The sequence below is a fragment of the Euphorbia lathyris genome, chromosome 1, assembly GCF_963576675.1.
Source record: "Euphorbia lathyris chromosome 1, ddEupLath1.1, whole genome shotgun sequence".
NCBI lineage: Eukaryota > Viridiplantae > Streptophyta > Magnoliopsida > Malpighiales > Euphorbiaceae > Euphorbia > Euphorbia lathyris.
In genome coordinates, this window is record NC_088910.1 from 123,199,874 (window position 1) to 123,226,409 (window position 26,536).

The window sequence follows — 26,536 nt, forward strand, 5'->3', positions numbered from 1 at the left end:
AAGAGAGTGAAAAAACCGGTGATCCTGAGACCCGTCAGCATATACGGGAGCAGTAACTGGTATGTCACTCAAACCTTCAAATGCAAGAGATCTCCAAAAAGGATGGATGCGCTCCACACTAACCGATGTGTCCGTGTCAATATACTTTTTAAGCTCACATGCACAAGGGAGGCCATGAATCATGGGCAACACACATCCGCATTCACTTACCACATCCATACTCAATCCGCGCATATGCCCTATCTCATTATTCAGTACACGCAAACAGTAATGTGAAACGTGTAAGTCGAGATACTTGAATTGTAACATCCCCAAAACCCTAACATATGAGTCTTTCCACATTCATATATGTTTTCATGATTGAATACATACATTTTAGATTCATCTCATTGTCATTAGAAGTTTCATATTCATAATGGATTACCGTGCAATTAGGAGGCGATTAGTGTGTCGTTAAGATGTAACGATTGGTTAATTGAGTTTGGACTTAAATGAATGAATGCACATGTCCTTAATTGATTAAATTAGACTTATGGAGGGCTGGAAATGAAATTTAGTAAGTAAGCACCTCACAAAGCATGATGTCACTCAAGTAAGACAAAGTATGCCTCTTTGATTTCAAAAGGATGTATACAACTCATTCCTCCTCATTTCCAGCCACAATTTCGACCAAAGCTTCAGCAAACTTTCATTTTTCATACTCTAACACCCTCCAAAGAAAACTCTTCCAATTTCTTCCATTTTCAAGCCAAACAAGTCAAGTTAGGAAGCATACTAGGTGATAGACACAAGTTGAAGGTTAGTATGCTGTTTTAGCTTGTTTTCTATGAGTTTGAGATTCTGAAATACCTAGGTATGATCATAGAATTTGTTGTGGATGAGTTGTTATTGAGTTTGTTGAGTTTTGGTGTTGTTTAAAGTGGTTATAGGCTGTCCAAATGAAAGATATGTATCAAGTGCCCTAAACAGAAATATAGGGTACTGCTTTCAGTCATCTTGGAGCATGTTTTTCATATTGATATTGTTCGAATTTGAAGATACATAAAGAATACACTATGTTCCTATATGTGTTATGAAATCCTCTGTAAAATATGGGACTTTAATTCCATATATAGAGGAAGAAAACCTAGATGGATCATGACTGCCTCGAAATTGAATGTCATGTGAGGCAGCCATGTTGATGTAGCATTTTGAGGACCTTAGATTCCGAATTTGAGAAAGTTTCTTTATACAAAAGTGTTCTTAACTACTTGAAGTATATGCCTGTAAAAGTATTTGGCAATCCATTGTGTTTAGTGTGAGCTAGGTTGAGTGAATTCTGGTACATGCAAATCTGGGTAGTCTGTTTCTTGGCTGGAAACAGGACATAATCATTTTACATGCCATATATTGTGTATAAGTGATATTAATGTGAATTTTGGATATATTATAGCCATATATGTCTAGTTTCAGTAGGTTCAAGAAACAGGGAATTTGGATTTATATAGAGAGAGTTATGGCAGAATGTGTGCAAGTAGGTCATGTGATGATCTAAGACAAAAGGATTAGATTACATGAACTTTGTGGAGTTAGTGTCTTGTAAATCATATAGCATGCATTAGTTTCCATTTTCATTAAGTTTATGTTAAGACTAATTGTATAAATGTTATGTGACATTAGGAGGATAAGGTGCAATTGAACGCACACCTGATCGTGTAGAATAGATCGAACTAAGTGCGACGGTAAGCATATTGCTTATATATGTGTATGAATGTATTGTGCCTTGTGACTTGTTGAGTGTGAGTTGTGGTTGAATCTGATGTGAATAATGTTTGAGTGTTTGTGATACGTTATGATTAATAAGAAAGTGATATGATTGAGTATGTTGCAGTGTTTTGAGTAAATACGGCATGTTGAGCCTTGTGCACATACTGGAACTGAATAATGGTTGGATTAGAAATGAATATGAGCTTGCTTAGATGGATATGTGAAATGGTCCAAGTTGAGAGTGCTATCCGAATATTGTGAGCCGGAAGTACATGTGTTGAGATATATGAGTACGTGAGTTGAGTTTAACTCCTCCGTAGCACAGATGATTGTATTCTGAATTTAGTGAGCCGGGATACAGATTGGGCCCAAGGACCATTTTATATATATTGTCTAAGTATAGCAAGTCCTTTCTAAAATAAGTATTACTATACTAAGTGAAACAAGTGAATATCTTTCTATTGAAAATTCTAACTTGGTACTGATGATATATTTTGATTTGTGCTCTTTACATTACTTTTGTATATACATATATTCGTAATATGTTTATTGAGTAGGCAGCTCACCCCTTGCCAACAGATTTTACAGGTTAGGTGGAGTTCTTCTTGCTTAAGGTCGCACCGGCAGTGTCAGTTTATTCTCATCTAGGCATTTTGGAGTCTTGTGATCTACTTTTGTTTTGTAAATCCTCTATGTAGGATAATGACTTAAACGTGTATTGTAAATTGTAAATGCTTTCTCTTATGTATAATATGTAAAGTTTATATGAGCTTGAGATATATGAGTACGTGAGTTGAGTTTAACTCCTCCGTAGCATAGATGATTGTATTCCGAATTTAGTGAGCTGGGATACAGATTGGGCCCAATGACCATTTTATATATATTGTCTAAGTATAGCAATACCTTTCTAAAATATGTATTACTATACTAAGTGAAACAAGTGAATATCTTTCTATTGAAAATTCTAACTTGGTACTGATGATATATTTTGATTTGTGCTCTTCACATTACTTTTGTATATACATATATGCGTAATATGTTTATTGAGTAGGCAACTCACCCCTTGCCAACAGATTTTATAGGTTAGGTGGAGTTCTTCTTACTTAAGGTCGCACCGGCAGTGTCAGCCCATTCTCATCTAGGCATTTTGGAGTCTTGTGATCTACTTTTGTTTTGTAAATCCTCTATGTAGGATAATGACTTAAACGTGTATTGCAAATTGTAAATGCTTTCTCTTATGTATAATATGTAAAGTTTATATGAGATTGAGATATATGAGTACGTGAGTTGAGTTTAACTCCTCCGTAGCACAGATGATTGTATTCCAAATTTAGTGAGCCGGGATACAGATTGGGCCCAAGGACCATTTTATATATATTGTCTAAGTATAGCAATACCTTTCTAAAATAAGTATCACTATACTAAGTGAAACAAGTGAATATCTTTCTATTGAAAATTCTAACTTGGTACTGATGATATATTTTGATTTGTGCTCTTTACATTACTTTTGTATATACATATATGCGTAATATGTTTATTGAGTAGGCAGCTCACCCCTTGCCAACAGATTTTACAGGTTAGGTGGAGTTCTTCTTGCTTAAGGTCGCACCGGCAGTGTCAGTCCATTCTCATCTAGGCATTTTGCAGTCTTGTGATGTACTTTTGTTTTGTAAATCCTCTATGTAGGATAATGACTTAAACGTGTATTGTAAATTGTAAATGCTTTCTCTTATGTATAATATGTAAAGTTTATATGAGATTGAAGTTTATATGATTGAGAATTGAAAGCATGTCTATAACTGATATTGTGTGAGATATCATGTGATCCTAGTGAGGGGGGTTACATGAATGGATCTTTATTTTGAGCCACCGCAGATCTTCTTCTCGAGTCCTCAAGTGAATATCTGGTTATATACAGTAAAGGGGCTTCAATTATACTTTTCCATTTGGAATTCTTAAAAATTTCACCAAAAACCTTCAATCCACACAACTTACCTACTCTATCCTCCACATCTTTATTAATATGCCATGTTCACAACAAATGATGACTATCAGAAAATACCTCACGAACTAGTCTCATCAGCCCTAACTCCTAGTCCGTAGCAATGGCTGTCGGATGCACATCAGCTTGGAGCAAAAGCTTCAATTTTTGTAACACCCACATATAACTTCCCTCAGTTTCATCCTTCATAATTGCACAGGCAATCAAGAAGTTTTTGTTTGAAGGCGTCATTCCAATGATCTCAAAGAATAGCATTTTATACTTGTTTGTTTTATATGTTGAATCCATACCAACAAACAAGTAATATGATCGGAACAATGTGATCAATGTAGGATGTGCCATAAATAGGTGAGTCACAACATTGCTGCCCGGCCGCTTGCGTCCAATGTATGTATTCCTTATCTATAGCAAGCCGATAAAACTGACTGATTACATCCCGACCCTCAAAGCTCTCAGTCTTGATTTTTTCCCTGTAGTTATAAATATGTCTTTGTGTCGGGCGATCCTCCGGATGTTTTTCTTTAATTGCAGCAAAAATAGCACAAGGCTTAGCTTGAGCTGCACTCATTTGATGAATAATTTTTTTGGAACCGGGACTTAGTCTGCTCATTTTTCTGTAGCCCTAACGATATACAGCCGTCTGATGATTGTGCTGTCCTCTATCTCCAGCAATTCCATTCACCACCCAACCCCCTAATTTATTCTAGAACCTTTATCTAGAATTTGCAACCACAGTACTTTGTTTTTGTATTCCTTCGTAGTATATCATCCGTATCCATATCCTTTTTCCTTCATGTATTCTTAATACTGCAGGCACATTTAACCAATATCCATCTTGACTTTCCCTCTGTCTTGTGCGACGCTGTGGTTAACTCAAAGCCGATCTCAATTGCCGTCTGTTTTGCCCAGTTAACAGCTTCATGATATGTTTGAAACGTTTGTTCGGAAAAAAACTGTGCACTGTAATCAACGTCGTTCCCGCCAAAATCTCTAACGGAACCTCCTGTAAATGATAAATAACGAACATTAGATTCCAATACGCAATATTTCTACAATGTTTTAGTGCCTAAACCCAAAAAATCGCCAAAAATAAGCTCGGGCGTGTGAACATCACGCCTCACCACATGGTGGGGCGTATGAACATCACGCCTCACCATGTGGTGGGGCGTATGAATATTATGCCCCACCACATGGTGGGGCATATGAACATCACGTCCCACCATGTGGTGGGGCGTATGAACATCACGCCCCACCATATGGTGGGGCATGATAGCCATACGCCCCACCACATGGTGAGGCGTGATGTTCACACGCCCACGGGTCTGAATTGCGATTTTTTGAAATAAATTAACAGAAATCATTGGAAGTTCAAGCGGAAAAATACCTCGACTTCAGGGACATCGTCATTCTCGTCTCTTTCCGGTGATAACAGATTGCTCGCCATGAAACGTGTTGTCTTTGATTTCGGAATAAAATGTATTTGGGGGAGTTTGAGAGGGTTGAGATTTTTCAGTTTTTGGCTAAGGGGTGGGAACGTCTTTTTTCGGGACTGGAAGTGGGAATTTGGGACTGGGTATAGTAATTCACTAATTTATTCATAGCTTAGTCTATTAGGAGCACTCTAAACTTAATTTAAAAAACTAATTGGTTCTCTAAATTTATAGATTGTCTCGTTAATTGAGAGTAAGCAACAAGTTTGATGAAAGATGAATGTGATTCCGAGTATTATGGTTGAATTCAGGAAAAGGACTTTCACATGATATGTGGCCTAAACCTTTACAATTATAACATGTTAAATTATTGACATCCAAGGGAGCAAATTGGGTACACAAAGTGCGAGTAAAAGGACAGAAGAAATAGCTACCTCGACCATGTCCTCTCTCCCTGTAAGAGTTACACATAGAGTAATTGATAGAAGGGGAAAAGATAGGAGCATAACTTTCACGAGACAATTGACGCTCCTCACTGAGCCAATCGAGTCATCCAAAGAGACAACTTCCAAGCGTGCCTCATGAGCATGAATGAACGAATTGTAAGCAGGTAAAAGTCCATTAAGAACAACTTCAACCAAATCTCCGTCTGAAACAGGATGTTGAAGCGTAGTGAGTTGAGATACTTTCTGTTTGGCTCTTTTGTGGAAAATGCAGACATGTCAGAAAATTATAGTATTCTCGAACTGTGAAATTAAATTGAGTGCGTCTACGGACTCCTAAAATCAAATGACGGTTGGAAATAAAAGAGACCTTAAATTTTCCTGAGGTTCTAATGATCAAAACGATACCAGCCTAAGAAACAATGTAAGAGCAAAATAAAATAAATTGAAAGGAAGTTATGTACTTTGATTGAAATTAAAGTGAATGTCTACAGGCTGAGAAACAAATACAGAAGAAAAAACTGAACTTGGAAAATTTAAATTACTGATGTCTAGAGAGAAATTACTAGAGTTTTTTTTAGTTTATGTTGGGTTGTCCCTTTTGTTTTCATCGTGATTTCTTCCTTTTATTAGGAGTGTTCATCGGTCGGTTCGGTCTGAAAACCAAACCGAACCAAAATAGCCAAAAACCTAATATCTAAAATGAAAAACGAACCTAACCGAATAATATTTATAAAACGAACCTAACTGAATTGAATATTTCGGTTTTCGATTTCAACACATACTAGATAAATTATTTCTATTTCTTGTTAAAATCTTAGTTTGGTTTTAATATTCATGTTATCATGAAGGAATGAGTAAATATCTCCACATCTAGGAATTGTAGGAATGATGTTGCTTTGGTATTATTGTTGTTGGTCACTGGTGTTTCCTGTGACATATCGGTAGTAGTTAGAATACTGATTGGTGCATACACATATATTTTGGTGCTTTAAACAACGGAGATTTACTTAAAATGATAGTGGAAAGTGCTTGTATACATTTCTTATTGAACTCAAAGCCATTTTATATTTGTTTCTAGATTTCATTGAGGTGAAATTAGGGGCCTTTTATTTTATTGTTGTTGTTCTTGATAAAAAATCAAATCTGTATAATGAAGTAGATACTTTCAGTTTCAAGTGATTAAGATGGGGAATGAATTTAAGAGAAAAGAGACAAGAATGTAATTCTGACACAACAATAGGCACCTAATGGAGAAATGTAAATAAGCTCCACTAGAAGCAAAAGTCATTTAATGATACAACTTTTTTTTTGGAGGAGTTGAAAGGATAATGGCATGTCTTAGTTATTGGGAATGCTATACTTAACTAATAATTTATACCCACTTATTGCCTAAAGGTAAAACCTTTCACACTTTTGGTTTTATCACTCTTCTGAACATAATGAAATGTATAATTTTATTACTATCAGCTATTTATTTAGTTGTATATTGTAATTGTTAACAGTGATCTAGTGAAGATATTTCAAGGAAGTTAGAGCAAATAAGTGCTCAAAAGAACCACAACATATAGGATTTTATTTTTTAATTTACAAAAAGTTTAAGTAAAGGATGAAATTGCTATGAAATTGTGGACACTTAGATACAAAAAACTGAATAAATTAAACACATTAGAATCGAGTATGAAATTGGTATACACGCATAACTTCACGTCTTCCCCTGTTTACCTTGCAAAAAATTTCAATCTCTTAACTCCTTGAACCTTAACAACAGCAATCATCTTGAGTATCTTTTTCTTTCTATGTGTCGTGGAACCGTTTGAACTAAAAGTTCAAGCTGATAGTTAAAGGTCCACTGCATATTAATATCTGGCGCTATGATTCTCTCTCCTAATTTTCGTATGATATTTGTATCTATCGTTTTGTCTTTTTCCTTTTGTTATAAGTGTCAATTGAGCTATATCATCTTCAATAGCTAACAATCTGTGTTGAAGTCAATGTATCAGTGTGTATAATGAACACAGATAGTGCAGTACATAGTACTTTTTTTTTATCATGGAGTCAAATTACTACATATGCATCTTCTGCTTTGAAAGTTTGATGAGTATTCATTGGTTTTGAATTGACCAATCTTCGTAAATTTGATCCCTGTTCCTTTTGTCCATGATTCAGTACAAGTGGTACACCATAATGAAATGACAAACAGTAACCTTGATTGTCAATATGGTAACAATGGGTGCAGAAGAGTTCTGCTGACATGGAAGGTTGCGGCCAAGATTCTTGGTGACATGAAGCTTGCTGATGATGTTAAATGTAAGCAGAAAAGAATGGACCTCAGCGACATGGTTTGTTTTTTTACTTTTAACACAAATGTTATCTTCTAAGAGACTAGTTTTGTTCCTATGGAGTTGAATATATCTATATGTCAAGTGCTTTGAGATTTCGTTCATCTTAATCTCCTCAAGCAGAACATCGATGAAGATGATGATGACTAGTGGATGGTTGTGGAACGGACTGCATCCCAAGCTGAGGTGACGTACTTGAATTAAATGATGCATTGAAGTAGATGGTTGCATATTGGGTTATAATATAATCACACACTTAAACTTGTCAATTTTGAAATTTTGGTACTCTTATTTGGTGATTTGAAAAAATGTAAAACTGATATAATATTGCTGACTCAAACTTATACAAGAACATGTTCCATGCCATATCAGCAAATAAGGGTACTGAGCTCCAAAATGAATAGTGTAGGTGTGTGATTATAAGTTCAAAGTGTCAAATGGGAAAAAGTAACAAGTAACAAATTTAGGTGTACAATTAAGTATTAAGCGGCTGCACATTCCAGGTTGTGGCTGGTGACATATAGGGGACAATGGCAACTACCAAGACAGTGAAAATTTTAGCAGCAACCAATGGTTTTCAGAAGCTCAAGCACCGAATAGTTTTTCCACAGATCCGCACATTGATGAAGCTGCACAAATGTTTCACTTCTGAAATACTCTGTTTACTGAAGATTGCAATGCTCCTCAGCTCCACGAAGATTAAAATCTCAGTTTGGTTTGGTTGTAGCAAAAGTCTTCCTTTTTTCAATTCCTCCTTGTTCATGGAAGTTGCAGCAGCTTGCTGTGAATTTTCGGGTTGGAAATACGGTCTGTAGTTATGTGAATATAAACAAACCCCCTTTACAACTTTTAACAATCTCAAAGTTGACATGGAAGAAATTTTTGGTGGCATATTAAGTGAAAATGACAATTTTGAAGTCTTTTCTAAAAATGACATATTAAGTGAAAATGACAATTTTTGGTGACATACTTTTAGCTTATTGTTTTTGGATCATGATAATATTAAATGCTCTTGTTCACATATTGACCAATTATGGCTCTATTTCCAATTAAGGATATTGTTATACTATTATTTAAATTAAAATGACTTTTTTTTTGTGTTGCATATATTAAGGCGTTATAATAAAAAGTGTTACATATTAAAAGAAAAGGCGTTGCTTCGTATATCATATGTTGCATTTGGATACAAAGAGTTGTTTGGAACCAAAAATGTGAATTAAAAAGTGTTGCATTAAAATAAAAGAATTGCAACAAAAACTTATGTTGCATTAGAAAGTGTTGCAATAGAGAAAGAAAGAGTTGCTTCGAAAAAAATGTGTTAGCATAAAATAGTGTTGCAATCAGGTATAAAAGTGTTGCTATTATTTTTTTCATCAAAGTGTTACAAATTATGGATATGGAAACACATATATTAGAGTTACCTTAGGATATGAAAAGTGTTGCTATAGATATGAATTGTAACACTTATGTTGGAGGTGCTACATATATGGCAAAGTGTTGCTATAGAGATCTATAGCAACATGCAAAAAAGCAACACAATATTTTTATCGTCAATGGCAACACTTTTACAGTCTAAGCCAACACTTAATGGATGTTGCAGTTGACCATCTATGGTGTAGTGTGTTTTCGTTGCGTAATGCAAACGAATACAATTATTCTCTTATTTTAAACACTAAACGTTTCTGTTTTGTAATTCATACTCAAAACAGAATTGATTTCTAACATTCTACATATTCTAACCTAATTCTTATTTAATCAATCTCAAAACCAAATTCAATTAACGATTATCTATTTTATAAACCTTAAGTCGTATTTAAACTATATTAAACAAGTTTTTGTGAAAAAACGTTCCCTGTGGGATCGATATCTTTTTATTACTATAAGCGAAACCGTGCACTTGCGGAAATCGCTCAATAGGTATCATTTTCTGAGAAGTGAGAAGATGGTAAAAGTGAAGAAGGTTGGCACTGGCAATAATCCTGCTGACATGTTTACCAAGCCCGTTCCACAGAGCAAGTTTCAACACTGTTTGGACTTGCTAAACATCAGAGATTACTAGTTGCATGTAGGCAACTCTGAGGCAGAGGAAGAAGTCTGTTCGTTTGGCACTGTCATAGGTGCATCTGTTATGTTTTCAGGAGGATTCAACTCAAGGTGGAGATTTGTCATAATGTCTTGAATCAGTATATCCTGTTTCCTATTCGGAGTAGTATTGTGTTTCGGATTTCTACTTGGATTCAGAATCGTGGGGACATTGTGGTAGTTGGATTAGGAACATGGGTTCCTAGTTGGATTAGGTCATGGGTTCCAAGTAGGATTAGGTTAGATTGGGTATTATAAATACCCCATTATGTAAACCTAATTATGTAATCTGTTTTTCTTCCTCCTAATAAAACTATTCTCCTTCTGTCCGTGGACTAGCCAACACAACGTTGGTGAACCACGTAAATCTGTGTTGCGATTATTCACTTATTTATCTTTAATTAATTCCGCACAACATGGCTGATGAGAATGGTTATGAGATAGATAATTATTTTTTAAATGCTGATAACGATAATGTGTTAACCGAGGGAGATTGAGAAAAATATGTGAATGAGTTACCGCAGGAATATGTTGTTGATTTTGATCTTCTACTATGGTGGAAGGTTAACGCAGTAAGGTACTCTGCTTTATCCAAAGTTGTAAAAGGGGGTTTTGCAATTCAATGTTCAACTATGGCTTCAGAATCTATATTTAGCGGAGGCGCTATAAATTTTGATCAATTTAGGAGTTTTTTTTTTTAACTCATGCTACAACTGCACTGTTTATTTGTTGTCAAGATTGGTTGAGAACTTCAACTCAAGCTTTTAAGTATAAAGAAGAACTTGAAGATCTCGAAGCTATTGAAATGATAATATTTACTTAGAAAATATTTCGTATTTGTTATCTTATTTGAATATTTATGAATATGATTTTTTTATAACATGTTAACTAAATGATTATTATTTGATTTCGTAGAAATTAGTTCAGATCCTGAAGTTGCAGCATCTCTTGTATCCATATTTCAATTGGATTGTTGAGTTCTTTTTAATGTAAAGCAACATTTGGAGGAAGCAAATGGTTTTAGAACTCAAAGTCAACTGATTTTAGATTTTGTTCTTTAGCAATTCGGTTCACCAATTACTTTATTTAGGTTGAAATTAATATTTGATATTGTAAATACTTGTTATTTATTTTGATTAAGAATGTATATATTTACTATCTTATAAATTATATTTTAATTTATTTTTGGTAAAAGTATAGGTATTTATTTGAATCGTCAAATAACTATACTGAATTGGACTGGAACCGAATCCACGAATCTCTGAATTGCACATACCGAAATTTTCAATCCAATCATGGAGATTCATTTTTAGGAATCCTCAAAATTCAATCAAATCCTGGAGATTATTGAATCCTCGAATTGGACTGAACTGTGCCCATCCCTAATTGGTTCCATTATCTCAAACAACATGGAGTTATTCATTAACTATGATTTATTTTAGAAGTTTATTTGTATGTCTTCTAGAAATGAATGTAGATTCTGTTGCTTTGAAGTTTGAATTTTTTTTGGAGAGATATTCGAGTTTTATTATTAGTATAAATACTAGTCGAAAACCCATACAATTCATGAGATATAATTTTTTTTTTTGTATAATTTAAATAATTGTATATAATGTATTTTTTTTAATAATAAGATACATTTTTATAATTTATTTTTATAATTTATTTACGCATATTGATTTATTATTTATATATAACATATATTTTCTATTATGTAAATTTCAAATTAAATACATATATATTTATAGATAATTCAAATCAAATTAAATTAATTTTAAAAATAAAAATTTATTATATTTTTTTCTAAACTTTTAATTAAAGGTGAATGGTTATTTATTTTTAGAAAAGCAAATAATTTATACTTTTTAGTAATTTTAATACATAAATTAGGCAAGTCGATGAAACTATGCTCATCCTCATGCGTTTCATTTGTTTCCCTCTCAGCAGAAGAATCAGAATCAAGGCCCTTCTCTACCTACAAAAGTTAATCAAGTCAATTAGAAATGCATTGACGATCAGTATCTATTAGTACCAACCACTTTATATCAGTATCAGTATAAGCAATTTTTGCATACAAGGAAAGCTACTATAAAGTAAACAACAAAAAAAGTATCAGTGTTCTAAAGCAATTTTTGCATACAAGTTCTAATAGGTATCAACCACTCTATAGAGTTTCTTTTTCTCCATTAATTCTGCAATGGATGTTATCCAGCTTCATAAAGTTCATGAAATGAACAAGTCTAGGAAACATCAACTCCTTGACAGTGTTTTTTGTTCTAGAACTTTCTGGTTCCCCTCCCCAATTTTCTAAATCAAGCTATTCTTTGTTGTCTACATTCCAAAGATCACTCCTATTTTTTATTTTTTTTAATACTAAGATACATTTTCATAATTTACACACATTTATATATATATATATATATATATAATTCAATTCAAATCAAATTAATTTGAAAAATAAAAATTGATTATATTTTTTTTTATAGAATTTTAACTAATGTTGAATGATTTTTAGAAAAGGAAATTATTTTTACTTTTTTAATAATTTTGATATATAAATTCTTCTCTTCTTTATTTTTTAATAATAAGGTAAATTTTTATAATTTTTTACATATATTTATTTATTATTTATATATTTTATATATGTATATTTCAAATTAATAGATATATTTATGTTTTTGAACCCAAAAATCGGAAATCTCATATAACAATAGGATTCACATCCTCAATAATAGCGTTTAACAACCATTCCGGAACTTCGGAAGATACAAAATCGCTAGCATTGGAATAGGCCCGCCTAGCTACCAAATGTGTAGCCCTATTCGCTAAACGAGGAGTAAATAACAAACTAAAATCGGGATTGGATCCTAGTATAAATCGACAGTCATGAATAAGAGAACCAAACTCCGAAATATCTTTTTTGCTCGACAGAATCGCATCCACAACTACTTTCGCATCAGACTCAAATTCAATATGTGTGTAATGCAAAGCCATCAACCAAATCATACTTGTTCTTAGTGCTAATGCCTCGACCACTCGAGGATCCCTGGAACCTGCAACACAGCTACTGCTACAGAATAAAAAGGTTCATGTTGCATCCCTGACCACCGCTCCCATCCCACAACTCCCCTCCTTCATGAATAACGCCCCATCAACATTACATTTAATTGAACCTAACGCTGGGGGCTTCCATTTCCGAGAGGGACCTGAGTGAGGAAAGGAGAAACTGGTTAATACCTGCGGGGGTGGACGTGATGGGCCTGCTGAATCTGGCCGAGCTGCACCTGACGCATCTTCTTGCTGCCGTCGATGGCCTGTTGCATTGGGGCGCTGATTTGACAGTGCCGCTGCTGCTCCGCAGGACGAGATGTCATGGTATAGTGCTGGTGATCCGCCGATGTCGGTTCAGAAGTAGCCGTTCCACCCGATTGCTGACGATGTTGGTCCGCGGGTGACGGGTCAGAAGGTTTCGTGCCACGTTGTCGCTGCTGATCCGCGGTTCTGATAGCAGTTCCTCGCTGAAATGCCCTCCATTCGCGGTACTCTTCAATTCCTAACCGCCAACTGGTGTCCGCCGGCCACCATTCCATACGCCATAAAAGCTGGTTCCGGTGATCCCAAATAGTCTTCAAAGCATAGCACACCCGGATGAGATTGTCTTGATTTGATCTACACAATTCACGCAATAGCCAATCTGTAAGAGTTAGCCCTCCAAGTTGAGGGATCGGTAGGCCTGTTGTCCTCTATAAATCACATACAAAGCTGCAATCAACAAATAAATGGTTAGCCATTTCCTCCTGCTCTACATATACAGGGCACTCAATCGTGATGGGGACACGTCTTTGAGCCAATCGGGCTCGAGTAGTTAAGCAATCTGAACAAATCCGCCAGATAAACAGTTTAACCTTTGGGGGAACCTCCAACCTCCAGAGCCTTCCCCAGCCTTTAATTCCCAAGCTCTCTTCCTCCCCTTTCATCCCTTCAGTATAACCTGAACTCACAGTATAGAAACCGTCCTTCGACCAGTGCCACACTCTAGTGTCCTCTCTAACATTATAAGGTAGGACAATATCACAAATAACACTCACCTCTGCTTCATTTAAACACCCATGAAGCCTATCCAAATCCCATCCCTTACCATTTTTAAGTAACAGGTCAACCACTCTCATATCCTGCATCCTAGGGACAAAAAATGAATTTATTCAGAAAGCTTCTAGTTTGGGTACCCATGCGTCCTTCCAAACTCTAATAGATTTACCATCTCCCACCCTCCATCTTAGCCATTTTCTCAGTAAACTCAAGCCATTCCAGATACTTCTCCAAACCATACTAGGATTATTGCCTAATTTAGAGAAAAGTAAGTCCTCCCTTGGAAAATATTTTGCTTTGAAAATTCTACTTACTAGAGTATTTGGTTCACTCACCAGCTTCCAACCCTGCTTACCTAACAATGCCAAGTTAAACATGTGCAGATCTTTAAAACCCATGGCTCTAAGGTCCTTTGGTTGACATAATTTAGCCCAATCAAACCAATGGATGCTCCTTTTACACTCAACCTTTAAACCCCACCAGAAAGAATTCATCATCTTTTGAAGCTCATCACAAATAGACAAAGGTAAAAGGAACGTACTCATATAGAAGGTAGGTGGAGCCTGGGCCACTGACTTTAGCAGCACCTCATTGTCTGCCTGAGATAAGAATCTTAAGCTCCAGACTCTAAATTTTTTCAGCAACCTATCAATATGGAAGTTAAAAATCCTTCGCTTGGATCGCCCAATTAGCGAAGGCAACCCCAAATAGCGACTTGTATCCAAAGGTGCATTAACCCTCAAGATTCCTTTAAGCTCATTCTGCAAATCAGCTTTGACATTCGCAATAAAGAAAATACTGGACTTGCTCAAGTTCACAACCTGTCCAGAAGCCATCTCGTATTCGGTCAGTATACTCATTACCTTACTGGCTTCATTTGTTGTTGCTCCAAAGAACAAAAAACTATCATCAGCAAAGAATAAGTGTGTAACCGATGGTGCCCTTCTGCAAATTCTACATCCTGAAATTAAACCCTCACTTTTAGCCTTCGCTATCAACTTAGACAGAATTTCAGCACACAAGATGAACAGATAAGGAGAAAGTGGATCGCCATGCCTGAGTCCCCTGCCAGGGACAATATGTTTAGAACATTCTCCATTCACTACCACCTTATACCTGACCGTTGTTATGCAAAGCATCATCCATCTGATCCAGGTCTCATGAAATCCCATGTGGATCATCACCAATTTCAGAAAATTCCAATCCACCCTATCATAGGCTTTGCTGATGTCAATTTTCAGGGCCGCCTGCCTAGAGGTCCCCCTATTTTGCCTTTTCATGAAATGAATACTTTCAAAGGCCACCAGCATATTATTGATAAGCCTAAAATATACCTAAAATAACATCAATAATTACGTCAGTTTCGTATTGAAATCATGTTAATTATATTTATTTAGAATACTTTTACATCTATATTTGTTTCTATTGTGCAAGGTACTTAATTATTTGGAAAAATCCAAATAGAAGCTAAAATGGAGCAAAAACGAGAGAGAAATCACATTTACAAGCTAAAAGGCACGTGCGATTCAGAGGCCGTGACGAAGGAGTTGGGAAAGATCTTGGAACAGAGACAAAAGTCTCTGTCGTGACCGAGATTCCCAATATCTCGATCACGACATGCGTTTTCCAGACAAGGAAACACGTGTTCGTGCATGATTCTCCCTCAATCCAAAGCCGTGACCGAGATTATTGAAATCTCGACAGAAACAACAACTTTCCTGCACATATTTTACATGTTTTTAATTCGAAACAACGCGTCTGTTCGGATAGAAACAACTCTTCACCAGCGGACTGATAGGGGTCAAAAACCCCTATCTTTGGGTACGGTTTTAGGACGGGTTTTAGCGTTATTTAGTTAATAAGCGAGCAATTCTCGCATTTAAATGCTTTTGTGTGAGTTAGTTAGAAATTGGAAATGTTTTATTTACTTTTCATTGTTCAGGCTCGTTTTATGATCAATTTAGGCAAATACGGCCAAAATGGCATGCATATTATAATTCCGTTATCTTTTGAAGCTAATTGATCCGTCAAAAGTCGCACCAAACGAAGCGTTTGCTCAAAATAAGCGATTGGCGGGTCAATTTAGCCTTTGAACTAATGTTGTTTGGAGTTTATGTGTGTGTGCAGGTTAAAACATGATCAATTTCAGGCAAAAATCGTATCTCGGGGACCCCCGGCAGTCGCTCGGCGAATTGAGCATCGGTGAGCAGCCCAGGCACTGCTCGGGCACTGCCCAGGCACTGCTCGGGCACTGCTCCTGCTCGCCGAGCAGCTCGCCCTGCTCGGCGAGCAGACCTGTGGGAATTGGTCAAAAAGACCAATTCCGCCCCCACGACGCCACGATGGACCCCACGACTTCCTACCTACATAAGGAAACGAAATAGGTCATCAAAAGGGCCCGAGCCACGCCTATAAATAGGATTTTTCCAATGTAAATTAGTATCTTTTATCTTTTGTAATTTTCTTAGCTTTTCATCTTGAGAAATCCTCTCAATCTCCTCCATATCCTTCAAACTTCCATTGAAGACACCTCCGAAGCTCCGTTCACCGAGGATTGCTCAAGCTCCATCCTTAAGTCCTAGGAAGACGCCTGCATTGGTAGACAGGTTCCCTGAAAGGGATTTTTCTTCTTTTACATTTTGTCTAGCCTCTGATACATGTTATGAATCCTAGGCTCATTGTAACTTCGTGACAATACTTTTCATCTTTGATATATATTATAGTTTTGTTTCTTCAATTGTTTTATTGCTTCAATCTTTGTCTTACGCTTTGTCTGATTGGTTTAACTCATTCGATAATCCCAAAATTAAGTTGGCACATATTGCGAGCTGAATCTGACCTAGTCAGTGCCTATAGGATTGACGACCCTATAGAAGATTAAGCCCAAATTGCTGAGCCTTAGAGCTAGTTTCGGCCTTACAAGGGAATCACGAACTAGGGACTTTAGGAGGATAGGTCGGGTTAATCGCCTCGGACACAAGTGACTTAGGTTTTAATTCAATTGCTTAAACAATCTATTTTCATTATCATCGTATCCCTTCATGTCCTTCGGATAATTGCATTGGTAAAAGATCACTTAGGAGTAGTTTAATTTAATTAGGGGTAGAGTAACTTAATTAGGCGTAGAATAACTTAGTTAGAATCAGATAACTTAGCTAGGAGTAGTATAATTCAACCTAGGAGTAGATTAACTTAAGAAAAACCAACTCAAAACCCCCTAAGCCTAGATAACACCTGAAACCAAGTAACTCGATACTTGCAGAAATAAATCCTGTGGACGATACCTGGACTTTCCAGAATTTTATTACTTGATAACGACGGGGTACACTTATCCCTTAGTGAGTCTTCTTTACGGAAGGCGCATCAAGTTTTTAGCGCAGTTGCCGGGGATTTATTTCTTCTGCAATATCGAACCAAAGGTTGATTTGTTAGTTTAGGCATTCCTTTGTGAATATCTTTGTTTATATCGTCTATACTTGTTGATATATAATTCCTTTATACTTTTCTATACTTGTTCATATCTGTATACTGTTACTTATCAACTTTTGTGCTAGAACTTCACTTTTTCTCAGCATTCTCTGATCAATGAATTGGCAAGAAAAAGTCGAGTGGCAAGCTCAAAAGTTTACTATCCCATCAAGACAATACATTCATGCCCTGGAGAATGAGGCTCCCAATCCCTCCATGGCCGACTTAAATGAGAAAATGGATATCTTGATGGAGAAACTGAGCCTCAACACCAATGAAAGTGTAAGTTTTGTGGGTAATCACCAAAGGTATAATTCTAACCCCAATTCTTACAGCTTTTATGGTAGTGATTGGAGGAGACCTCAACACTCAAATCTGTCCTACGGGAACCCTAACATGTTGAGGCCTCCAAATAGGTTTGTTAATGAGCACAGGGAAAACGAATTGGGAATGTTCCCTTACGAACAAGCAAGCCAAGTTCCTCCACAACCCTCTAGCTCACGAGATGAGGTGCTGTCCCTTTTGAAAGGAATATCAGCCCGACTTACAATCAACGAGGAGGTTTGTAAGGACTTGAGCAACCAATTGGCTCAAATAAACCATGAGATGCAAGAGCAATCCCGAGACGCTCTCCCAGGCATAAAGGAAAACATAGAAATCCCACAAAGGGAATCAGCTCAAACCATCTCTTTGCGGAATGACAAAAAGGTAGAACCAAGTCCGCTATCACATGCATCACTCGAGGTAAGTGAAGAATCGGAAGCGGTAAGAAACACCGGTTCAAAATCTGAAATTCTAAATCATGTGGTAGAGATAAAAGATCAAATCGAAGCTTGTGTATATCAACTACCTTTTCCTCAAAAGTTAGAAAAGTTTGGATTTACTCCTTGTTCAGAAGTTTTCATTCTCTTCGACCTACCAAGAGAATCCAAAAGGGAGCAAACCAAACTTTTTCATAATATGTTTAAATTCGGCCTCCTACTTTCATTAAACTTATTTGAGGCTCTTAATCCGTTTTGTAGGTACGGGTTATTTGTTAAGGAGTTCGAGTTCCTAACGTGAGTAGAAGCATACACCTAGGCGGGAATTCTATGTCGAGCTCACCGACTATAACGTAGCGCTTCTTGGGAGGCAACCCAAGTTTTAATAAAACTTTTCAGGTTTATTTTTCTTCTTTTACATTCTGTCTAGCCTCTGATACATGTTATGAATCCTAGGCTCATTGTATCTTCGTGACAATACTTTCATCTTTGATATATATTATAGTTTTTGTTCATTCAATTGTTTTAATGCTTTAATCTTTGTCTTACGCTTTGTCTGATTGGTTTAACTCATTCGATAATCCCAAAATTAAGTTGGCCCATATTGCGATCTGAATCTGACCTAGTCAGTGCCTATAGGATTGACGACCCTATAGAAGATTAAGCCCAAATTGCTGAGCCTTAGAGCTAGTTTCGGCCTTACAAGGGAATCACGAACTAGGGACTTTAGGAGGATAGGTCGGGTTAATCGCCTCGGACACAAGTGACTTAGGTTTTAATTCAATTGTTTAAACAATCTATTTTCATTATCATCGTATCCCTTCATGTTCCTTCGGATGATTGCATTGGTAAAAGATCACTTAGGAGTAGTTTAACTTAATTAGGGGTAGAGTAACTTAATTAGGCGTAGAATAACTTAGTTAGAATCAGATAACTTAGCTAGGAGTAGTATAATCCAACCTAGGAGTAGATTAACTTAAGAAAAACCAACTCAAAACCCCCTAAGCCTAGATAATACCTGAAACCAAGTAACTCGATACTTGCAGAAATAAATCCTGTGGACGATACCTGGACTTTCCAGAATTTTATTATTTGATAACGATGGGGTACACTTATCCCTTAGTGAGTCTCGCGGTGCGACTACCGTGAGGCGCATCAAGTTTTTGGCGCCGTTGCCGGGGATTTATTTCTTCTGCAATATCGAACCAAAGGTTGATTTGTTAGTTTAGGCATTCCTTTGTGAATATCTTTGTTTATATCGTCTATACTTGTTGATATATAATTCCTTTATACTTTTCTATACTTGTTCATATCTGTATACTGTTACTTATCAACTTTTGTGCTAGAACTTCACTTTTTCTCAGCATTCTCTGATCAATGAATTGGCAAGAAAAAGTCGAGTGGCAAGCTCAAAAGTTTACTATCCCATCAAGACAATACATTCATGCCCTGGAGAATGAGGCTCCCAATCCCTCCATGGCCGACTTAAATGTAAAATGGATATCTTGATGGCGAAACTGAGCCTCAACACCAATGAAAGTGTAAGTTTTGTGGGTAATCACCAAAGGTATAATTCTAACCCCAATTCTTACAGCTTTTATGGTAGTGATTGGAGGAGACCTCAACACTCAAATCTGTCCTACGGGAACCCTAACATGTTGAGGCCTCCAAATAGGTTTGTTAATGAGCACATGGAAAACGAATTGGGAATGTTCCCTTACGAACAAGCAAGCCAAGTTCCTCCACAACCCTCTAGCTCACGAGATGAGGTGCTGTCCATTTTGAAAGGAATATCAGCCCGACTTACAATCAACGAGGAGGTTTGTAAGGACTTGAGCAACCAATTGGCTCAAATAAACCATGAGATGCAAGAGCAATCCCGAGACGCTCTCCCAGGCATAAAGGAAAACATAGAAATCCCACAAAGGGAATCAGCTCAAACCATCTCTTTGCAGAATGACAAAAAGGTAGAACCAAGTCCACTATCACATGCATCACTCGAGGTAAGTGAAGAACTGGAAGCAGTAAGCAACACCAGTTCAAAATCTGAAATTCTAAATCATGTGGTAGAGATAAAAGATCAAATCGAAGCTTGTGTATATCAACTACCTTTTCCTCAAAAGTTAGAAAAGTTTGGATTTACTCCTTGTTCAGAAGTTTTCATTCTCTTCGACCTACCAAGAGAATCCAAAAGGGGGCAAACCAAACTTTTTCATAATATGTTTAAATTCGGCCTCCTACTTTCATTAAACTTATTTGAGGCTCTTAATCCGTTTTGTAGGTACGGGTTATTTGTTAAGGAGTTCGAGTTCCTAACGCGAGTAGAAGCATACACCTAGGCGGGAATTCTATGTTGAGCTCACCGACTATAACGTAGCGCTTCTTGGGAGGCAACCCAAGTTTTAATAAAACTTTTCAGGTTTATTTTATTTATATTATACATTGATATTTTAGTTTAGTTGTTTAGTTTTATTTTATTTTATTTTTATTTTTTAAGTGTTCAGGTTTAAAATAAATAAAAAAAAAATTTGGCCCTAGGAGGCCCAGCCCGCCACTGGGCACTGCGCCCAGCCCGCCGCTAGGCACTACCGCCCAGCCCGCTACTCGGCCGAGATAAGCAACGGTTCGGGATTTTTTTCCCGAACGGAGCTGAAATAAATAAATAAATAATAATAATAAAAATAAATAAATAAATAAATAATTTTGGCATCGCAAATCATCAAGTTTTTGGCGATTGCGATAAAATCAGTAAGTTGTCTTCTCCACCCTAACTTTTTACACTTGTTCTTTATGGTTTGGGATGCAATGTTGGAACTTATTGCATATTTTTAGTGTGAGGAGGAGGGGTAGACAAACTTACAAAAATTTGTATAATTTTTAAATTTTTGTGGCATCGTGTCTAGTTTAGTTTAGCGTTTTCGGTTTTATTTATGTTTTTGCATGTTTAGGACCTAAAACCGTGAACCTCCTTCGAATCTAAACTTCGTTATTTGTCCTTGAGGGCTGAGAACCGAATCTAAGATTGCATGACAACTAGTTTAGGTGTAGGACACAATCCTTGTATCTGTAAAAGAATGAGCTAAAGTTTGCATCTAGATCCTACTTTTGAAGAAATGCTAAAATCATTACTTAGGTAGATAACTTAAGAATTGAAGGCATGTGATGTTAAACTTGAGTTTTGGGGAGAACTAGTAAGCACAAAATTGAAACCCAAAGAATTGTGAGGTGAATTTGAGCCTAAGGGCGAACATGAAAAAGCTCTTTTCTTGACATTTTTGTGTGAATGCTTTGACTTGTGGAAAGATTACAGATTTTGCACTTAATACTGTGCTGAACCTACATGCAATGATTTGAGATGATAAACGATGAATCAGCCTCATTAGAATTAACCCTTTTCTTTACCTTATTTTCTCTTTTTTAACCACTCTAGGAAGCCCCTTTGAGCCTATATTTTTGTAGTTGATAGATTTTTCTTTCGTTCTAACCCAATTTTTTTGCAAACCATCATTTGGTTTGCTACTTAACCCTAAGTTTTTGCAAGGCTCATATCGAGCCGTTGTCGTTTCTAGAGCTTTATCTTTGTTTATGACATCATAGTAGCAAGCCAAAAGGCTAAAAAGTGAATGAGCATCGCTATCCCAAAAAGAAAAAAAAAGAAAAAAAACAGAAAAAACAGAAAAAGAAAAGAGACGAACAAAAAGGGGAGAATTTCATTCCCCAGTTCTTAAAATCCAAACGTCTCAAGAATAAAAAAAATAATAATGAATAAAAAGCTCAGTCACTTCATATTTGCTAAAGCCATTTTAACTTTGTTTTTCTAGCGCTAGAACTATTAACCCTTATTGTACCTTTAACCCTCTAACCACATTACAACCCCAATTCGAGGCTGTTTTTGATATCATCGGAGTCATATAGCATAGTAGAGGAACTCGGATGGACGTGCAAAATCAACGTAATCCTAAGCAAGAACATAAGCCGAGAGTAAACACTTTAGCCATCAAAATTGTGTGAAATGAGTGAACTACCTATGGTGAGGTGTTTTACTTAGCGATCCCCTCAAGCTCGTTTAATTGAACATGTGTCCTTTTTCTTAAAACATATGACCTATGATAATTGAAATGCGGCTTTTGGATATCGTGTCTCTACTTTGTATTTCCGAATGCATGTGATTACAGATGCTCGAAATTATGTCAAGCACCTAGTCAAACCGGGAGGTTTTCTATCTTGCTTGTGATTGCGGGTTTAGTTTTTTAGTTTACTTGGGGACAAGTAAATTTTTAAGTGCGAGGAGGTTTGATAGGGGTCAAAAACCCCTATCTTTGGGTACGGTTTTAAGACGAGTTTTAGCGTTATTTAGTTAATAAGCGAGCAATTCTCGCATTTAAATGCTTTTGTGTGAGTTAGTTAGAAATTGGAAATGTTTTATTTACTTTTTCGTTGTTCAGGCTCGTTTTATGATCAATTTAGGCAAATACGGCCAAAATGGCATGCATATTATAATTCCGTTATCTTTTGAAGCTAATTGATCCGTCAAAAGTCGCACCAAACGAAGCGTTTGCTCAAAATAAGCGATTGGCGGGTCAATTTAGCCTTTGAACTAATGTTGTTTGGAGTTTATGTGTGTGTGCAGGTTAAAACATGATCAATTTCAGGCAAAAATCGTATCTCGGGGACCCCCGGCAGTCGCTCGGCGAATTGAGCATCGGTGAGCAGCCCAGGCACTGCCCGGGCACTGCTCCTGCTCGCCCTGCTCGGCGAGCAGACCTACGGGAATTGGTCAAAAAGACCAATTCCGCCCCCACGACGCCACGATGGACCCCACGACTTCCTACCTACATAAGGACACGAAATAGGTCATCAAAAGGGCCCGAGCCACGCCTATAAATAGGATTTTTCCAATGTAAATTAGTATCTTTTATCTTTTGTAATTTTCTTAGCTTTTCATCTTGAGAAATCCTCTCCACCTCCTCCATATCCTTCAAACTTCTATTGAAGACACCTCCGAAGCTCCGTTCACCGAGGATTGCTCAAGCTCCATCCTTAAGTCCTAGGAAGACGCCTGCATTGGTAGACAGGTTCCCTGAAAGGGATTTTTCTTCTTTTACATTATGTCTAGCCTCTGATACATGTTATGAATCCTAGGCTCATTGTAACTTCGTGACAATAATTTTCATCTTTGATATATATTATAGTTTTGTTTCTTCAATTGTTTTATTGCTTCAATCTTTGTCTTACGCTTTGTCTGATTGGTTTAACTCATTCGATAATCCCAAAATTAAGTTGGCACATATTGCGAGCTGAATCTGACCTAGTCAGTGCCTATAGGATTGACGACCCTATAGAATATTAAGCCCAAATTGTTGAGCCTTAGAGCTAGTTTCGGCCTTACAAGGGAATCACGAACTAGGGACTTTAGGAGGATAGGTCGGGTTAATCGCCTCAGACACAAGTGACTTAGGTTTTAATTCAATTGCTTAAACAATTTATTTTCATTATCATCGTATCCCTTCATGTCCTTCGGATAATTGCATTGGTAAAAGATCACTTAGGAGTAGTTTAATTTAATTAGGGGTAGAGTAACTTAATTAGGCGTAGAATAACTTAGTTAGAATCAGATAACTTAGCTAGGAGTAGTATAATTCAACCTAGGAGTAGATTAACTTAAGAAAAACCAACTCAAAACCCCCTAAGCCTAGATAACACCTGAAACCAAGTAACTCGATACTTGCAGAAATAAATCCTGTGGACGATACCTGGACTTTCCACAATTTTATTACTTGATAACGACGGGGTACACTTATCCCTTAGTGAGTCTTCTTTACGGAAGGAGCATCACGGACACGACACTTCAAACAAGACTTTTCAGCAATTATAAATAAAGCACATATTTTTAGAATCCAGAGTTGGATATTTTGTTGATAATTCTCTAATTCAGAAGAGAGTTAGATAGTTAGATTTTAGTTTTCAATTCTGTAAATGCAAACTTGATGTACACAAGTTGTTCAATTAGTTTCGTTACAAACACAGATTTTATAGTTTAAGTTCGAGAATTGTTCGAAGACGAGTTTACACTCTGTAGATGATCGATCGTAGTCTCTATTTCAAGGATTCAACGAGAAGAACCAGCGGCTGAAGCGCCCCAGGGTCTGACAAGCCTACGAAGTTTGAGGATATGATTGACAACCCGAAACTCAAATTAGTTAAAATGCTATCCAAGCTTCTTCTTCTCTGTTAACTTGTGACGATTCACAATTCATTAATAAATTATCTTTTCAATACAATATATTTTCTACTGTTGTTATTTTCAAGTTTAATCTAGCGATATTCTTTAAAGTAATAAACAGGTGTTTTCAATAAAAACCTTTTTACACAGAATATATTTCAATGGAAACTTTGTTAAACACTTAAAAGAATTAGGATTTATGGTTGATATGATCGATAGGTCGGCTTATCAAACATAGAACACCAATTTGATTAAGGTAGCAATCTGTTCTGATCGTAGAAAGATTGTCTACAGTTCGAAGCCCAGTAATTGCATTAATTGATAAATTGTTACATACTCTCATAATCTAATCAAAGTTATAAGTTGCTTTCTTGCTTTGTGCAAGCAAGTCTTGAATTCTTCTTATTCTTAAACTTAGTTCCTGTAATTGTAATCCAAACCGTTGACAGAATTGGATTCTGAATCACAACAATTTATTCCATTCAAACCAAACATAAACGATTTTCTAATTAAACCTAGAGAAAGTGAATTTAATTTGAATTAAATAAGTTTTTATAAAATAAGCATTCCCTGTGGGTTCGATATCTTTTATTACTACAAGCGAAAGTCGTGCACTTACGGAAATCGCTCAACAATTATCAATTATTGACCTTCCAGGGAAAAAAAGCGGATTGAGTTTCCCCAATTACTTGTGGCAGTACACCTTTCAACCGGTTAGCCAATGCCTTTGCACTAATTTTGTAAAGCACATTACAAAGGGAGATCAGACGAAAGTCCTTGAGCATTCTAGGATTCTCAATGTTGGGAATAAGCACAATTATAGTGTCATTAAGATCTGGCGGGAACTCCCGATCACTTAGCCATTTCGCACAAGCCGTTCCTAGTTCCTTTCCCATTATATTCCAAAAGGATTGGAAAAATCCTGGATTTAGCCCATCAGGGCCAGGGGATTTGTTTGGGCTCATAAAAAACATGGCATTCTTGAACTCATCTAACTTAAAAGGAGCCGTAAGCATTTCATTTGTCGATGTGTCAATCATTGCTTCAATAACATTTACTATTCCCAACCCAGTCGTCCCAGCTCCAACAAAGACAGATTGAAAATACTGATGTGCATAGCTCAATATGTCATTCTGATTATCGACAACCACTCCCACTTCATCAAAAAAGGTATGCAATACGATTCTGTTGTCTCCTTGCTTTCACACTAGCATAAAAGAATCGAGTATTTCTGTCTCACTCGGTCAACTAAAAGGTTTTGGCCCTCTGTTTCCAAAATCTCTCCTCAGCTTCCAGCACTTCATTAAGTTTTCTTTTGGCAAAAAAGAATTGGGCAATTGAAGCCTCATCCTTTTTACCATCTAGTGATTCCATTTGACTCCTCCATTTTCTGATCTGGTTTTGAAAACGCACATTGAAAATTTTTCCCCAGTCAGCCATCTTTTTCACACACTCCTTCAACTTCTCAGGCACGGGTCTGCAACCCTGTCCCACCCAGGCCCGCATCACCAAATCAGTAAAATCATGCTCCATTAGCCAATTATCTTCAAAGTAGAACATTTTCACTCGATTGTGTGTTTCTATTTGCTCCAGTCTAAGCAAGAGGGGAAGGTGATCAGAGTAGCCCGACATGCACGTTCTAAATTGATAATTAGCAAAGCGGCCAAGCCACTCTGCCGAAGCAAAACCCCTCTCTAACTTTTCTCTCACCCAAACCTCGGTGCCCCTCCCTCTTTCCCAAGTGAATGAGCTACCTTTCAGTTTTAGTTCCGACAACCCACACTCCTCTACTACTCTACTGAAATCCTGCATCAAATAGGTGGGGAAAACGAGTCCCCCAAGCTTTTTATCTGCCCGTAGAATGCAGTTAAAGTCCCCTACTACCACCCAAGGGAGATGTGATTCCCCAGCAAGTCCCAAGATTCAGTATGTCTATTGCGGTCAGCTAAT

General features: G+C 36.7%; 1 long non-coding RNA gene across 1 annotated transcript; it reads left to right on the forward strand.

The window, feature by feature from the left end:
- The first annotated feature begins 670 nt into the window (after window positions 1-670).
- LOC136214664 (uncharacterized) lies at window positions 671-2,606 on the forward strand. The gene is made up of 3 exons (XR_010681747.1): window positions 671-798; window positions 1,660-1,721; window positions 2,326-2,606. It is a non-coding gene; the product is annotated as an uncharacterized lncRNA (long non-coding RNA).
- Window positions 2,607-26,536: the final 23,930 nt, after the last annotated feature.